This window comes from Thunnus thynnus, chromosome 19 (assembly GCF_963924715.1).
Source record: "Thunnus thynnus chromosome 19, fThuThy2.1, whole genome shotgun sequence".
NCBI lineage: Eukaryota > Metazoa > Chordata > Actinopteri > Scombriformes > Scombridae > Thunnus > Thunnus thynnus.
The window spans coordinates 21495102-21511779 of record NC_089535.1 but is presented as its reverse complement, the minus strand read 5'-3'; the positions used below and the strand labels follow the sequence as shown (position 1 = coordinate 21511779).

The window sequence follows — 16678 nt, the reverse complement described above, 5'->3', positions numbered from 1 at the left end:
AGCATGTAAGAAGCAAGGCTTCAGACTGCTCTGAACACTCAGTTTCCAACGTTTTTTTCTACTTTCAGCCTGAGCAGATGTCAGCTCGTGAGGGATTCCTTTATATGGTCATCTGTTCAATGCTCCACTTCACTAACATTATGGCATTTTTCCATTGTTTGAGACTCGAGCTATGACTCGAGTCTAGCTGGCACACTGAGTGTTTTTCCATTACACAGCAGGACAAAGTAAGCTATTTACCTGTCGGAGGTGTGCTGGTCATCTGTAGCTCTTCATCAAACATCATCATCACTGTGGCTGTTTCTGCTTGTACTATTCCTCCCTGCATTATTTCTAACTGATCCACTGAACAAAGAGCTCCAAATATCTCCATATATTGTCGTGTCGCATGGTTTTTAGTGCTAACGAAGTTCCGCTAATTCTGTAAGGAACATGTTTAATTTCCTGTAAATTCTTCACAATAAAAGTCTCCTGTTATTTAGTCATGTAAAAGCTTTTAATTTGAAGCAGTTAAGCAGGAAATGTTGGGTTTGCATCAGAGGTAACTTAACATGACTCTGAAATGGCTGACCCTCCGCAGGCTTCCAGAAAGCTGGCCAATCAGACCAGAGTGGGCTCATTGGGAGGGGGGCCTTAAAGAGACAGGAGCTAAGACTGCTTGTTTTTTGAACTGTGAATCATGCAAAGCTACTCTAGTGGAGTTCAAAAATAAAGATATATAGCTGAAAATGAGCATAATAGGTCCCCTTTTATTGGTAGTCTTTTGATTTTTACCCTGTGTGTCCCTACATGACTTTCTGACACACTATATGTATTTCTCTGTGGCCCAGTTCTTCATCTAGCCTGTTAATTCTGTCTGTAATGTATTACTTTCCTCCTGGAGAAATATGCAGGTAGCTTTATGTAATCCATGATTTCCCAGGTGATTCCCAACATGCCATTCCTTTAAAATGAATTCATTCCACCATCCAGAGATCTATTCTATCTCCACACTGCCACTAATAAGCAAAGCCCCTGTGTGAGAGCTGGCTGCTTCTAAATGAGTGGAAATAAATCACAAACACAGATGGGGAGGTATTGCAACCTATTATGCCAGCCAGATCTCTGTGTGTGTATGTGTGTGTGTTGCCAAATTAGGTGATCAGTGTGTTTTGTGTTAGAGATAGAGACTATGTGGTGTTACTACACTGCAGTACATCCACATAATCTCTCATTGAAAATCTCAGCAGGCTCTAATCCCTTAATCTACCTTTGATAAACCTGAAATAACACCATTATTCTGGGAGTTACACATTCTTTTATCTTCATTGGAAAACCCTTTGAAAGTATTTTATTGACTGCGAAAAGGTTATTGGAAAAAACACTGAAAGTATTTCAGGATCTCAGTGGCTAAAAATCTTTCTCAACTTTAAAAACACAAGTGACTGTTTGGAATTAACTTCAGTAGTCAATCTGAATGCATATCATTACTTTCACTTGAAGATTAATGACCTGACAGTAACAAAAACAGTCACTGGTTGTACATTTACTCTCCAGAATGGAATAAAGAAAAGCTGAAGCAATCGAGTAACTGCTGAAGGAATAAAATCATTTGGTAAAGCAAAGAGATTGATACTTTTCTCAGAAGTTGGATGAACAATACAGAGCTCAAATGCTATTTTGCAGACTGCCAGAAAGAGGATTCTGATGCACTGTTTATGTTTGTGTCTGTTTGATTGGGACAGCAGTGGCTTGCGGAGGCTTGTGACCAGAAGTCTGACTGAAATCTGGGTGGGAATCTGGGCAGAAAAAAGACAGAGCATCACTTGCCCCCTCTTCAGTACCATGGTTCCTTGAATAAGGTCATAAATGCCTAACTCCTCCTGTGGAGCTGCTCAGTGGCTGACAGATCAATACTGTGGTTGTACTGGGCAGCTTCCAGGCACAGCATAACCCTAAGATAAACTGCCCTGGTAAATTAAGTTACTGTACATCATGCTGTGCAGTCATTTGATTAATTGTAAACAAGGTTTATCTATCTGGCCGGTCTAACATTGGTGTTCACTAATTTGAAGTGCAGATGTACTCAATACAAAACAGTCATCCAAAAATGAAAAAAAATAAACTCTACCTGCAAGCAGCAGTCATATGGAAATAATGTTTATCCAAACTTCCAACTGCTGAAGACACACTACCTGAAAATGTTCTCTTATGCCTATCAGGGGCATGCAAGGATTTATACCAATTACCAGAGAAAAAGTTCAACCAGTTCAATAACCAGATGTGCAAATGTAATTCTGTTTTTTCAGTATGTTACTGACCTTTTAGTTTAGAAACGAGGATGAACAATCATCATAATGTTGTTCGAATGTGGCTTCCGTCATTCCATTACTGCACTGAAATGAAAAATACTCAATTTTGTCATCAGATCTTACACTTACCTACTGTTAATGTTTGATCTTGCTTTTGGCTCCAAAAAGCATCAAGATTTCCGGTATTTCATCATATTTAGGAAGTATAATCTGGCTGTATTTTTACAGCAATTTATTGTTGTGTAAAATAAATTATTAATACAACTTTAAAAACACAATAAAGAATATTACTGAATAAAATCAAGCAAGGTTTGGAACAAAGTCAGTGAAGTTGTAAAAAACATTGCCCTGTAATTTTGGATAACAGCCATTTCTGTCAATCTCCACTTTACATACATACATGGGGAGCAGTGTCGTAACACCTGATCTGTTTGATCAGACATTTACGGGTTCTTTGCCAGCGACATTAACAACACAAACATGGAGCCCACAAGATGCAGGTCAGCAGGATAAGTCAGTCCTCAGGCACAGGCATATTGTAGGAAAGATGTATCAAGAGAAGAGAGAATCAGGGTTGTACTTGAGGAGTAAAAAACAGTCAGGGAAATAACAGATGTTTTAGGAGCAGATCCAGCAGCAGGAGGAGACCGCTAATGTTGTCTCAATATATTGGATGTTCTCTGTGCAAGTTAATCACAACAGGAGTCCAAACCATAAGCCCCAAACAAAATTAACAACTTACCTTCAATCTAACTTTTAACAAGGAGATAGGTTATCTTAGAGTAGGTGAAAGTCATTGATCTTGAATGTATATTTCCTGTGTACATTTTCCATTTGTTTATAGAAATTATAAAGCTTGAGCCGACACATTATCCTACTTGCCTTTTTGGTTGAAATTAATTAAGTAAAAAACAGTAGAGTCGAATCACTTATTTACCAAAACCAGTTTCACTGACTTGTTAAACCAATGGTTAATGTCAATGGAATTTAGTTAAGCTCTTAATTGTCAATCAAGACAAGCACTTACTTGTCTTTTATGGGGCACATACTGTACAATGTACATCACACTACTCTGTGGGCCTTTCTTTCCCCATCTCTTCCTGGTTACATTTCTCAAAATATTCTTTCTTGAGACACATGTAAGGACAAAAAATTAATGGTGGCAAATCTAATGAATATTCTGAGGATGATGGAGTTTGAATGCTTGTTAAGTCATTCCGCACCCAAAATAATACTTGGTTTCATTTGCTTGTTGTCATTTACTGTATATGACAAAAAAAAAATAAAATCAAATAACGGAGAAATTTTGTTTGTGCACTAATATCCCTTAGATCTGTATGGATGTAGAAATGTGTACCTCAAAAAAATATATATAATAAAACATTTTGAAAAGTCTTATTCACCATACTTGTTCTTAGTGTCCCTGTGAAAAGAGTGTCCTTGGGATTCATTTCCTCTTCGTCTCACAAGGTGAGCTCATCCAGTAAAACCGCATACAGATGGTCTTAGTTAGAACCTATTACATTCTCTATTTTTGTCAATCCACCAGTTCCTTTTCTTATCCCTCTCTCCCTCCCTACTTCTGATTCTCTCAGCTCATTGAGTACAGTCTCAAAGTGGCAGCATTTAGAGTAGATTTATTTCTACTTCCATCCAAATCCCTCTATGGAATCATCTTTTTTTTTCAATCTGTCTCTTTCTCATCATCAATCCATCTAGGTATGCTGCCAGGGATTTGGGCCACATGAAAAGATATCATACTGGGCCCCACCACCCCACCATCACAGGCCATGCCAATCCTGCGCAACTGCCGTAACCACACCAGAACCCAATCGAACCATTCAAAGCTTCAAATAACTCTACCTTTGCAGGCTTGCAACTCTCTTGTAGTCCAATACTTACTGTATGATATTTACTGACACTGAGCTGTGAAAATATACACTGTGCAGACATGCAAGCAACATTTTGCATACAGTGGAATTCATTATTTGACTGATACCCTCTATAAGAAATGTGCTAAAGGCCATCTTTTAAGATTCAAGATTCAAGATTCACTTGTTATTATCATTTTACAGCACAAGATTGTACAACAAAATGTAGTTTGTAGTCCCTTTATGCTACTCACAAAAACAGAAATTACATATATGGATTAATAAATAATAAGTCATAAAAATAAAACCATTTTTTATATTGGAGTGCAGAGGATGAATTGAGGAGTCTCACAGCCTGAAGAAAGAAGCTGCTCTGTAGTCTAGTGGTACAACAGTGGTTGTTTAGGAATCTTTTGCCAGGCAACAGTAGGGTGAACAGGCTGTGCCTGGGGTGGGTATTGTCTTTTAGTATCCTTTGGGCTCTGTGCAGGCACTTCACCTCACTGATATCACTGTTGCTCGGAAAACGGGTACCGATGATGTTCTGGGCGTTTTAATCACCCACTGCAGAGCCTTCCTATCTTGGACTATGCACATCTCATGCCAATTTGTGATGTGTCAAGGCAGGATGCTCTCTATTGGTCCTCTATAAAAGTTAACAAGAACTTGGGATGGAATTTTCCCTTCCTCAGTTTCCTTAAGAAATACAATCTAAATGTAATTTTAATGGTGAAATTCTTGAATGGAACATTATCTTAACATTAATAAATAAATTAAAATAAATATTAACTTAAAACACATTAACCTCTTTAATTAAAATAAATGAACATTATCATCTATAGAATGATATAAACATAAGAATAAAATCAGCAGCAGCTTTTTGAACTAATTATACATACAGACTACCAATTCTTATCATCGAAAGGGATTTAATAATTTTTCTTTTTTTCATAATAATAAAAAATAAATTCCCATGGACCCCCTGCAGTTATGCCAACTGACATGTCATTCAACGCAATGCTGCTCATTTCTTCCTTCAGTTGGGAGGAGGGCTGGTTCATTGGCAAAGGGATGGCAACGGGGAGACAGGGCTGCTGAGCCTGAAGCTGCATCTGTTGGGTCTGGCACCAAGGCAGGGGCAGGGCAACTGATTTAGTATGAACAGCTTGCTAAAAGTTTGCCTGCATTGATTAAATGTCGGCTAAAAGCACAGTAAAATGTACCCTATTTCACTATGGACTAAGCTAACAGGTTACACAGACAGCTCACAGACTACACACACCTTTCTTTTTGAAAAAATGGGTCTGTTTACATTATACAGTAGATGCTGTCTTTTGGCTAGTTCTTGTGTCATGTCAAGGCCAGGATGCAAAGCTGACATGCATTTTTTTCAGTAATAGGGAAGAGCATGTGACTTAATGATTGAATTGATTTAAAAAAGGAGAAACACACAACAAATCCCTTAACAACAGATTAACTGATCGGCCAACCTGCCAGCTCTCTCTCCATCAGCTGAAAGATGGCACCATACAAAATGAGCCATTTGCTGATTTACAGCACCATTAAAATTTGTCCTTGAAAGGGAACGGTAGGTAATCTCACCAGATCACCATCTCACACTTAAGTGAGTTTATTCTCCAACAAAAACAACATCTGCCAGAATCGTTTAAACACCATTATGCAAGGAGTGAGGGGGATGAACACTCCAAACCATCCAAGTACACACACACAAAAACAAAAAGACATGTACTCAGAAAAACAACTTCCTCTTATCAACAGCTGTGGCCCAATACTGCTGCTTTAACACATATTGCTATGAACTGAGGTAGAAATAAGTAAGGAAATACTGTAAGTTTAGTCTGAGTTGACCTGAACATTGTAATTTCTATACAGCATCTTTTTGTATGCTGCACATCAAAAATGGTCCACCTTATAACTGGCATTTATTGTTTGTCCCCTAACACAAATTGGAGATAATATAATTAATTTGAGTACAAGCAATTACTTTGGCCAAATTAAAATAATTATCGATCAATTTCAAAATGCAAAGTTGCACATGCTCATAGAAGTCTACCACCAAACAAATGCTCTCACATAAATACACTCACCCACACATACTCAATGGCATACTAAATACCACACACACATACACAAGGTAGTTGACAGTGATTGGCATAATCCAGCTGACATGTATATTTATGGGTGAAATGAAGTCAGCAGCATGAAGGGCAAAGGTGCTGACAGAGAGAAAATCACTGTATGTCTCTTTGTCTCTACTGGAATGTGTGTGTTCCCATTGTAGGGACACATATAGTAACATCTAATGAGGGACTGACATTGTGTGGACTAACCTACTGTACCATCTGAGGACAAACATTTATAATAAACCTCATACATTTTAGGGTCAAAACTTTGTATTTTGGATCAAGATTACAGTTATAGTTTGTTTTGAGTTAGAATAAGGGTTGCGGGTAGGCATGTAGTGCTTGTGGTTAAGGCTAGGTTAAGCCTCCCTGAAAGAAATGTAAGTCACTACATCATCAGAATTATTGTAGTTGGTCAGGGGCAAAAAGGACACATGAAGAAATGGAGAGAGGATTAGTATATAGAAACGAGGGATGGGCCTGAATACAAATACAGTATTTGGCAAAACACAAATAATGTTTTGTTTTTTTTACAAACATTTATTTCATACAAATATTTTAAAAATTATTTGTTTTTGGGAAGAAGATAAGAAAACATGTTACATACCAGTACACAGGTCGGTTGCATCGCTATCTCAGTCTCTCTCCTCTGCTCCATTGTTAAGTCTATCAGCAGGGGGGAGGGGGGAGCCACATCCACCTGCTACATGACGCACATTTCCTTATTTGAACTTCACTCCCAGAGGTGAGGGTGTTCCCCAGAGATAAAGCTGAGCTACTGACACAAGCGAAGTGACCTAGAATGTAAAGACAAATAGATGGATAGATGGATGGATCCAACTGTGGTTGATGGAAAAGAGGTACACTGTGTAAATTTCACCCAGATGGAATCAAATGGTTAATGCTTTCTGTGGCTTGTGTGTCTAGGGGTATGAGTCTTGCTTAGGGTGGAAGAAGTCTAGAGTCCAAATCACAGATGAGCCCTGAGGTTCGGGAATCAGACTACTTTTGGTGGGTTGTCTCTTTAATTTTGCAAATTTGAAACTTTTAGGAACATTTGGGAAGCTACAGCATACTAAGAAGGAGGTGAGAGTCAAACTGCTGAACCTACATGTTGAAGTTCCCAGTTCAAATGTTTGGGAGGTATGCCGGACACATCAACACTGAAAGAGACTTCAGTAGATGCCACTGCAAGCTGACATGGAAATTAAAGACAAATTGATTAATGGAATGATGGATCCAACAGTAGTTGCTGGGGAAAAGATACACTGAACCAAATTCTCCCAGCTGCAATGGCATGGCGGAAGTGCTCTGTGGCTCTTTGGTCTAGGGGTATAATTCTCGCTTACAGTGCAAGAGGGACTGTGTTCAAATCCCGGACGGACCAAAAGGGCAAGAATGTGGCTCCTTATTACGGGTTATCTGGCTAGTTCTTAAAGTTTGGAACTGTTGGGAAGCTAAGACATCCTAAGAAGGAGTCGAGAGTGGAAGTGCTACGCCTACATGTTGAAGGTATCAGTTGAGAGGTATGCTGGTCACATCCCCCTGCTAGGAGACTGCTGTAAATGGAGAAGGAGCATACTGTAAGTGCTGCATATCCTCTCTCTTATCGAAATGCCTCGTGATCCCCCTAAAAAGTGCAGGTGGAGGAGCCATTTTTGCTGAGCATGCAAACACTGCAACCTGACCTGGAAAGTGAAGACAAATAGATGGATGGATCCAACGGTGGTTGCTGGGAAAAAAGGCACACTCTGCAAATTTCGACCCACTGCAATCGTATTGTTGCTGCTTTCTGCGGCTCGTTGGTCTAGGGGTATGATTCTTGCTTAGGGTGCGAGAGGTCCTGGGTTCAAATCCCGGACGAGCCCAAAGGTCAGTAATGTGGCTGCCTATTGTAGGTTATGTGGCTAGTTCTTAAAAGTGTTGGGAAGCTAATACATCCTAAGAAGGGGTTGAGAGTGGAAGTGCTCTACCTACATGTTGAAGGTGTCAGTTGGGAGGTACGCTGGGCATGTCCTCTTGGCAGGAGACTTCAGTAGACACCAGGAGCATACTGAAAGTGCTGCATTTCCGTTGTGTTCTTAAAATGCCTCACGATCCCCTAGGAAGTGCAAGAGGAGGCGGGGAAGACAGCATTTAGGCATAAATGCTAAACATGCAACCGCTGCAACCTGACCTGGAAAGTGAAGACGGATAGATGGATGGATCCAACAGTAGTTGCTTGAAAAAAAGGTACACTGTTTAGATTTCACCCGTCTGGAATGGCACGGTTAATGCTGTTCGTGGCTCGTTGGTCTAGGGGTATGATTCTCGCTTCGGGTGCGAGAGGTCCCGGGTTCAAATCCCGGACGAGCCCAGGAGTCAGGAATGTGGCTACTTACTGTGGGTTAGCTGGCTAGGTTTGGAACTCTTGGGAAGCTAAGACATCCAAAGAAGGAGTTGAGAGTGGAAGGGCTACGCCTACATGTTGAAGGTATCAGTTCCCCTGGTAGGAGACTTCAGTAAAGGCCGGGAGCATACTGCAAGTGCTGCATATCCGCTCTGTTCTCGAAATGCCTCGTGATCCCTTAAAAAGTGCAAGAGGAGGCAGGGGAAGACAGCATTCACGCGTTTTTGCTGAGCATGCAACCGCCGCAACCTGACCTAGAAAGCGCAGACAAACAGATGGATGGATCCAACAGTGGTTGCTTGGAAAAAAGGTACACTGTGTAAATTTCACCCAGATGCAATCACATGGTTAAGGCCGTCTGTGGGTCATTGGTGTAGGGGTATAATTCTTGTATTAGCTTCCCTGCAACCTGACCTGGAAAGTGAAGACAATTAGACGGATAGATGGATGGATCCAACAGTAGTTGCTTGAAAAAAAGGTACACTGTTTAGATTTCACCCGTCTGGAATGGCACGGTTAATGCTGTTGTTGGAAAGCTAATACATCCTAAGAAGGGGTTGAGAGTGGAAGTGCTCTACCTACATGTTGAAGGTGTCAGTCAAGTCAGTTGGGAGGTGCGCTGGGCATGTCCTCTTGGCAGGAGACTTCAGTAGACACCAGGAGCATACTGAAAGTGCTGCATTTCCGTTGTGTTCTTAAAATGCCTCACGATCCCCTAGGAAGTGCAAGAGGAGGCGGGGAAGACAGCATTTAGGCATAAATGCTAAACATGCAACCACTGCAACCTGACCTGGAAAGTGAAGACGGATAGATGGATGGATCCAACAGTAGTTGCTTGAAAAAAAGGTACACTGTTTAGATTTCACCCGTCTGGAATGGCACGGTTAATGCTGTTCGTGGCTCGTTGGTCTAGGGGTATGATTCTCGCTTCGGGTGCGAGAGGTCCCGGGTTCAAATCCCGGACGAGCCCAGGAGTTAGGAATGTGCTACTTACTGTGGGTTAGCTGGCTAGGTTTGGAACTCTTGGGAAGCTAAGACATCCAAAGAAGAAGTTGAGAGTGGAAGGGCTACGCCTACATGTTGAAGGTATCAGTTCCCCTGGTAGGAGACTTCAGTAAAGGCCGGGAGCATACTGCAAGTGCTGCATATCCGCTCTGTTCTCGAAATGCCTCGTGATCCCTTAAAAAGTGCAAGAGGAGGCAGGGGAAGACAGCATTCACGTGTTTTTGCTGAGCATGCAACCGCCGCAACCTGACCTAGAAAGCGCAGACAAACAGATGGATGGATCCAACAGTGGTTGCTTGGAAAAAAGGTACACTGTGTAAATTTCACCCAGATGCAATCACATGGTTAAGGCCGTCTGTGGGTCATTGGTGTAGGGGTATAATTCTTGCTTAGGGTGTGAGCGGTCCCGGGTTCAAATTCTGGACGAGCCCTGAGATTCAGGAATTTGAGTGCTTCTTTTGGGTTGTCTGTTTTCATTTTTCAAGTTTGAAACCTTTAGGAACAGTGGGAAAGCTACAACATACTAGGGAGGTGAGAGTCAAACTGCTCCGCCTACATGTTGAAGTTCCCAGTTCAAATGTTTGGGAGGTATGCCGGGCACATCAAGGCTGGAAGAGACTTCAGTAGATTCCGCTGCAAGCTGACATGGAAATTGAAGACAATGGCAGGATGGAAATTGAATGGCAGGATGGATCCAACAGTAGTTGCTGGGGAGAAGGTACACTGAACCAAATTCTCCCAGCTGCAATGGCATGGCTGAAGTGCTCTGCGGCTCGTTGGTCTAGGGGTATGATTCTCGCTTTGGGTGCGAGAGGTCCCGGGTTCAAATCCTGGACGAGCCCAGGAGTCAGGAATGTGGTTACTTACTGTGGGGTTTCTGCCTAGGTTTGGAACTGTTGGGAAGCTAAGACATCCTAAGAAGGAGTTGAGAGTGGAAGTGCTACGCCTACATGTTGAAGGTATCAGTTGAGAGGTATGCTGGTCATATCCCCCTGCTAGGAGACTGCTGTAAATGGAGGAGGAGCATACTGTAAGTGCTGCATATCCTCTCTCTTATCGAAATGCCTCGTGATCCCCCTAAACAGTGCAGGTGGAGGAGGCGGGGAAGACAGCATTTAGCCATTTTTGCTGAGCATGCAACCACTGCAACCTGACCTGGAAAGTGAAGACAAATAGACGGATGGATCCAACGGTGGTTGCTGGGAAAAAAGGCACACGCTGCAAATTTCGACCCGCTGCAATCGTATTGTTGCTGCTTTCTGCGGCTCGTTGGTCTAGGGGTATGATTCTCGCTTAGGGTGCGAGAGGTCCCGGGTTCAAATCCCGGACGAGCCCAAAGGTCAGGAATGTGGCTTCCTATTGTGGGTTATGTGGCTAGTTCTTAAAAGTGTTGGGAAGCTAATACATCCTAAGAAGGGGTTGAGAGTGGAAGTGCTCTACCTACATGTTGAAGGTGTCAGTCAAGTCAGTTGGGAGGTGCGCTGGGCATGTCCTCTTGGCAGGAGACTTCAGTAGACACCAGGAGCATACTGAAAGTGCTGCATTTCCGTTGTGTTCTTAAAATGCCTCACGATCCCCTAGGAAGTGCAAGAGGAGGCGGGGAAGACAGCATTTAGGCATAAATGCTAAACATGCAACCGCTGCAACCTGACCTGGAAAGTGAAGACAATTAGATGGATCCAACAGTAGTTGCTTGAAAAAAAGGTACACTGTTTAGATTTCACCCGTCTGGAATGGCACGGTTAATGCTGTTCGTGGCTCGTTGGTCTAGGGGTATAATTCTTGCTTAGGGTGTGAGCGGTCCCGGGTTCAAATTCTGGACGAGCCCTGAGATTCAGGAATTTGAGTGCTTCTTTTGGGTTGTCTGTTTTCATTTTTCAAGTTTGAAACCTTTAGGAACAGTGGGAAAGCTACAACATACTAGGGAGGTGAGAGTCAAACTGCTCCGCCTACATGTTGAAGTTCCCAGTTCAAATGTTTGGGAGGTATGCCGGGCACATCAAGGCTGGAAGAGACTTCAGTAGATTCCGCTGCAAGCTGACATGGAAATTGAAGACAATGGCAGGATGGAAATTGAATGGCAGGATGGATCCAACAGTAGTTGCTGGGGAGAAGGTACACTGAACCAAATTCTCCCAGCTGCAATGGCATGGCTGAAGTGCTCTGCGGCTCGTTGGTCTAGGGGTATGATTCTCGCTTTGGGTGCGAGAGGTCCCGGGTTCAAATCCTGGACGAGCCCAGGAGTCAGGAATGTGGTTACTTACTGTGGGGTTTCTGCCTAGGTTTGGAACTGTTGGGAAGCTAAGACATCCTAAGAAGGAGTTGAGAGTGGAAGTGCTACGCCTACATGTTGAAGGTATCAGTTGAGAGGTATGCTGGTCATATCCCCCTGCTAGGAGACTGCTGTAAATGGAGGAGGAGCATACTGTAAGTGCTGCATATCCTCTCTCTTATCGAAATGCCTCGTGATCCCCCTAAACAGTGCAGGTGGAGGAGGCGGGGAAGACAGCATTTAGCCATTTTTGCTGAGCATGCAACCACTGCAACCTGACCTGGAAAGTGAAGACAAATAGACGGATGGATCCAACGGTGGTTGCTGGGAAAAAAGGCACACGCTGCAAATTTCGACCCGCTGCAATCGTATTGTTGCTGCTTTCTGCGGCTCGTTGGTCTAGGGGTATGATTCTCGCTTAGGGTGCGAGAGGTCCCGGGTTCAAATCCCGGACGAGCCCAAAGGTCAGGAATGTGGCTTCCTATTGTGGGTTATGTGGCTAGTTCTTAAAAGTGTTGGGAAGCTAATACATCCTAAGAAGGGGTTGAGAGTGGAAGTGCTCTACCTACATGTTGAAGGTGTCAGTCAAGTCAGTTGGGAGGTGCGCTGGGCATGTCCTCTTGGCAGGAGACTTCAGTAGACACCAGGAGCATACTGAAAGTGCTGCATTTCCGTTGTGTTCTTAAAATGCCTCACGATCCCCTAGGAAGTGCAAGAGGAGGCGGGGAAGACAGCATTTAGGCATAAATGCTAAACATGCAACCGCTGCAACCTGACCTGGAAAGTGAAGACAATTAGATGGATCCAACAGTAGTTGCTTGAAAAAAAGGTACACTGTTTAGATTTCACCCGTCTGGAATGGCACGGTTAATGCTGTTCGTGGCTCGTTGGTCTAGGGGTATAATTCTTGCTTAGGGTGTGAGCGGTCCCGGGTTCAAATTCTGGACGAGCCCTGAGATTCAGGAATTTGAGTGCTTCTTTTGGGTTGTCTGTTTTCATTTTTCAAGTTTGAAACCTTTAGGAACAGTGGGAAAGCTACAACATACTAGGGAGGTGAGAGTCAAACTGCTCCGCCTACATGTTGAAGTTCCCAGTTCAAATGTTTGGGAGGTATGCCGGGCACATCAAGGCTGGAAGAGACTTCAGTAGATTCCGCTGCAAGCTGACATGGAAATTGAAGACAATGGCAGGATGGAAATTGAATGGCAGGATGGATCCAACAGTAGTTGCTGGGGAGAAGGTACACTGAACCAAATTCTCCCAGCTGCAATGGCATGGCTGAAGTGCTCTGTGGCTCGTTGGTCTAGGGGTATGATTCTCGCTTTGGGTGCGAGAGGTCCCGGGTTCAAATCCCGGACGAGCCCAGGAGTCAGGAATGTGGTTACTTACTGTGGGGTTTCTGCCTAGGTTTGGAACTGTTGGGAAGCTAAGACATCCTAAGAAGGAGTTGAGAGTGGAAGTGCTACGCCTACATGTTGAAGGTATCAGTTGAGAGGTATGCTGGTCATATCCCCCTGCTAGGAGACTGCTGTAAATGGAGGAGGAGCATACTGTAAGTGCTGCATATCCTCTCTCTTATCGAAATGCCTCGTGATCCCCCTAAACAGTGCAGGTGGAGGAGGCGGGGAAGACAGCATTTAGCCATTTTTGCTGAGCATGCAACCACTGCAACCTGACCTGGAAAGTGAAGACAAATAGACGGATGGATCCAACGGTGGTTGCTGGGAAAAAAGGCACACGCTGCAAATTTCGACCCGCTGCAATCGTATTGTTGCTGCTTTCTGCGGCTCGTTGGTCTAGGGGTATGATTCTCGCTTAGGGTGCGAGAGGTCCCGGGTTCAAATCCCGGACGAGCCCAAAGGTCAGGAATGTGGCTTCCTATTGTGGGTTATGTGGCTAGTTCTTAAAAGTGTTGGGAAGCTAATACATCCTAAGAAGGGGTTGAGAGTGGAAGTGCTCTACCTACATGTTGAAGGTGTCAGTCAAGTCAGTTGGGAGGTGCGCTGGGCATGTCCTCTTGGCAGGAGACTTCAGTAGACACCAGGAGCATACTGAAAGTGCTGCATTTCCGTTGTGTTCTTAAAATGCCTCACGATCCCCTAGGAAGTGCAAGAGGAGGCGGGGAAGACAGCATTTAGGCATAAATGCTAAACATGCAACCGCTGCAACCTGACCTGGAAAGTGAAGACAATTAGATGGATCCAACAGTAGTTGCTTGAAAAAAAGGTACACTGTTTAGATTTCACCCGTCTGGAATGGCACGGTTAATGCTGTTCGTGGCTCGTTGGTCTAGGGGTATAATTCTTGCTTAGGGTGTGAGCGGTCCCGGGTTCAAATTCTGGACGAGCCCTGAGATTCAGGAATTTGAGTGCTTCTTTTGGGTTGTCTGTTTTCATTTTTCAAGTTTGAAACCTTTAGGAACAGTGGGAAAGCTACAACATACTAGGGAGGTGAGAGTCAAACTGCTCCGCCTACATGTTGAAGTTCCCAGTTCAAATGTTTGGGAGGTATGCCGGGCACATCAAGGCTGGAAGAGACTTCAGTAGATTCCGCTGCAAGCTGACATGGAAATTGAAGACAATGGCAGGATGGAAATTGAATGGCAGGATGGATCCAACAGTAGTTGCTGGGGAGAAGGTACACTGAACCAAATTCTCCCAGCTGCAATGGCATGGCTGAAGTGCTCTGTGGCTCGTTGGTCTAGGGGTATGATTCTCGCTTTGGGTGCGAGAGGTCCCGGGTTCAAATCCCGGACGAGCCCAGGAGTCAGGAATGTGGTTACTTACTGTGGGGTTTCTGCCTAGGTTTGGAACTGTTGGGAAGCTAAGACATCCTAAGAAGGAGTTGAGAGTGGAAGTGCTACGCCTACATGTTGAAGGTATCAGTTGAGAGGTATGCTGGTCATATCCCCCTGCTAGGAGACTGCTGTAAATGGAGGAGGAGCATACTGTAAGTGCTGCATATCCTCTCTCTTATCGAAATGCCTCGTGATCCCCCTAAACAGTGCAGGTGGAGGAGGCGGGGAAGACAGCATTTAGCCATTTTTGCTGAGCATGCAACCACTGCAACCTGACCTGGAAAGTGAAGACAAATAGACGGATGGATCCAACGGTGGTTGCTGGGAAAAAAGGCACACGCTGCAAATTTCGACCCGCTGCAATCGTATTGTTGCTGCTTTCTGCGGCTCGTTGGTCTAGGGGTATGATTCTCGCTTAGGGTGCGAGAGGTCCCGGGTTCAAATCCCGGACGAGCCCAAAGGTCAGGAATGTGGCTTCCTATTGTGGGTTATGTGGCTAGTTCTTAAAAGTGTTGGGAAGCTAATACATCCTAAGAAGGGGTTGAGAGTGGAAGTGCTCTACCTACATGTTGAAGGTGTCAGTCAAGTCAGTTGGGAGGTGCGCTGGGCATGTCCTCTTGGCAGGAGACTTCAGTAGACACCAGGAGCATACTGAAAGTGCTGCATTTCCGTTGTGTTCTTAAAATGCCTCACGATCCCCTAGGAAGTGCAAGAGGAGGCGGGGAAGACAGCATTTAGGCATAAATGCTAAACATGCAACCGCTGCAACCTGACCTGGAAAGTGAAGACAATTAGATGGATCCAACAGTAGTTGCTTGAAAAAAAGGTACACTGTTTAGATTTCACCCGTCTGGAATGGCACGGTTAATGCTGTTCGTGGCTCGTTGGTCTAGGGGTATGATTCTCGCTTCGGGTGTGAGAGGCCCCGGGTTCAAATCCCGGACGAGCCCAGGAGTCAGGAATGTGGCTACTTACTGTGGGTTAGCTGGCTAGGTTTGGAACTCTTGGGAAGCTAAGACATCCAAAGAAGGAGTTGAGAGTGGAAGGGCCTACATGTTGAAGGTATCAGTTCCCCTGGTAGGAGACTTCAGTAAAGGCCGGGAGCATACTGCAAGTGCTGCATATCCGCTCTGTTCTCGAAATGCCTCGTGATCCCTTAAAAAGTGCAAGAGGAGGCAGGGGAAGACAGCATTCACGCGTTTTTGCTGAGCATGCAACCGCCGCAACCTGACCTAGAAAGCGCAGACAAACAGATGGATGGATCCAACAGTGGTTGCTTGGAAAAAAGGTACACTGTGTAAATTTCACCCAGATGCAATCACATGGTTAAGGCCGTCTGTGGGTCATTGGTGTAGGGGTATAATTCTTGCTTAGGGTGTGAGCGGTCCCGGGTTCAAATTCTGGACGAGCCCTGAGATTCAGGAATTTGAGTGCTTCTTTTGGGTTGTCTGTTTTCATTTTTCAAGTTTGAAACCTTTAGGAACAGTGGGAAAGCTACAACATACTAGGGAGGTGAGAGTCAAACTGCTCCGCCTACATGTTGAAGTTCCCAGTTCAAATGTTTGGGAGGTATGCCGGGCACATCAAGGCTGGAAGAGACTTCAGTAGATTCCGCTGCAAGCTGACATGGAAATTGAAGACAATGGCAGGATGGAAATTGAATGGCAGGATGGATCCAACAGTAGTTGCTGGGGAGAAGGTACACTGAACCAAATTCTCCGAGCTGCAATGGCATGGCTGAAGTGCTCTGTGGCTCGTTGGTCTAGGGGTATGCTTCTCGCTTCGGGTGCGAGAGGTCCCGGGTTCAAATCCCGGACGAGCCCAGGAGTCAGGAATGTGGCTACTTACTGTGGGTTAGCTGGCTAGGTTTGGAACTCTTGGGAAGCTAAGACATCCAAAGAAGGAGTTG

The 16678-nt window shown here is 44.2% G+C and overlaps 13 non-coding genes across 13 annotated transcripts; all 13 read left to right on the top strand.

Annotated features, from left to right (window-relative positions):
* Positions 1-8102: 8102 nt before the first annotated feature.
* On the top strand, positions 8103-8174 carry trnap-agg (transfer RNA proline (anticodon AGG)). The gene has a single exon. It is a non-coding gene; the product is annotated as a tRNA-Pro (tRNA).
* Positions 8175-8590: 416 nt separating this feature from the next.
* On the top strand, positions 8591-8662 carry trnap-cgg (transfer RNA proline (anticodon CGG)). Its single transcript has one exon. It is a non-coding gene; the product is annotated as a tRNA-Pro (tRNA).
* A 931-nt stretch (positions 8663-9593) lies between these two features.
* trnap-cgg (transfer RNA proline (anticodon CGG)) lies at positions 9594-9665 on the top strand. The gene has a single exon. It is a non-coding gene; the product is annotated as a tRNA-Pro (tRNA).
* An 805-nt stretch (positions 9666-10470) lies between these two features.
* On the top strand, positions 10471-10542 carry trnap-ugg (transfer RNA proline (anticodon UGG)). The gene has a single exon. It is a non-coding gene; the product is annotated as a tRNA-Pro (tRNA).
* Positions 10543-10963: 421 nt separating this feature from the next.
* trnap-agg (transfer RNA proline (anticodon AGG)) lies at positions 10964-11035 on the top strand. Its single transcript has one exon. It is a non-coding gene; the product is annotated as a tRNA-Pro (tRNA).
* Positions 11036-11867: 832 nt separating this feature from the next.
* trnap-ugg (transfer RNA proline (anticodon UGG)) lies at positions 11868-11939 on the top strand. The gene has a single exon. It is a non-coding gene; the product is annotated as a tRNA-Pro (tRNA).
* Positions 11940-12360: 421 nt separating this feature from the next.
* On the top strand, positions 12361-12432 carry trnap-agg (transfer RNA proline (anticodon AGG)). Its single transcript has one exon. It is a non-coding gene; the product is annotated as a tRNA-Pro (tRNA).
* Positions 12433-13264: 832 nt separating this feature from the next.
* On the top strand, positions 13265-13336 carry trnap-ugg (transfer RNA proline (anticodon UGG)). The gene has a single exon. It is a non-coding gene; the product is annotated as a tRNA-Pro (tRNA).
* Positions 13337-13757: 421 nt separating this feature from the next.
* Positions 13758-13829, top strand: trnap-agg (transfer RNA proline (anticodon AGG)). The gene has a single exon. It is a non-coding gene; the product is annotated as a tRNA-Pro (tRNA).
* Positions 13830-14661: 832 nt separating this feature from the next.
* On the top strand, positions 14662-14733 carry trnap-ugg (transfer RNA proline (anticodon UGG)). Its single transcript has one exon. It is a non-coding gene; the product is annotated as a tRNA-Pro (tRNA).
* A 421-nt stretch (positions 14734-15154) lies between these two features.
* Positions 15155-15226, top strand: trnap-agg (transfer RNA proline (anticodon AGG)). The gene has a single exon. It is a non-coding gene; the product is annotated as a tRNA-Pro (tRNA).
* A 421-nt stretch (positions 15227-15647) lies between these two features.
* trnap-cgg (transfer RNA proline (anticodon CGG)) lies at positions 15648-15719 on the top strand. Its single transcript has one exon. It is a non-coding gene; the product is annotated as a tRNA-Pro (tRNA).
* An 801-nt stretch (positions 15720-16520) lies between these two features.
* Positions 16521-16592, top strand: trnap-cgg (transfer RNA proline (anticodon CGG)). The gene has a single exon. It is a non-coding gene; the product is annotated as a tRNA-Pro (tRNA).
* Positions 16593-16678: the final 86 nt, after the last annotated feature.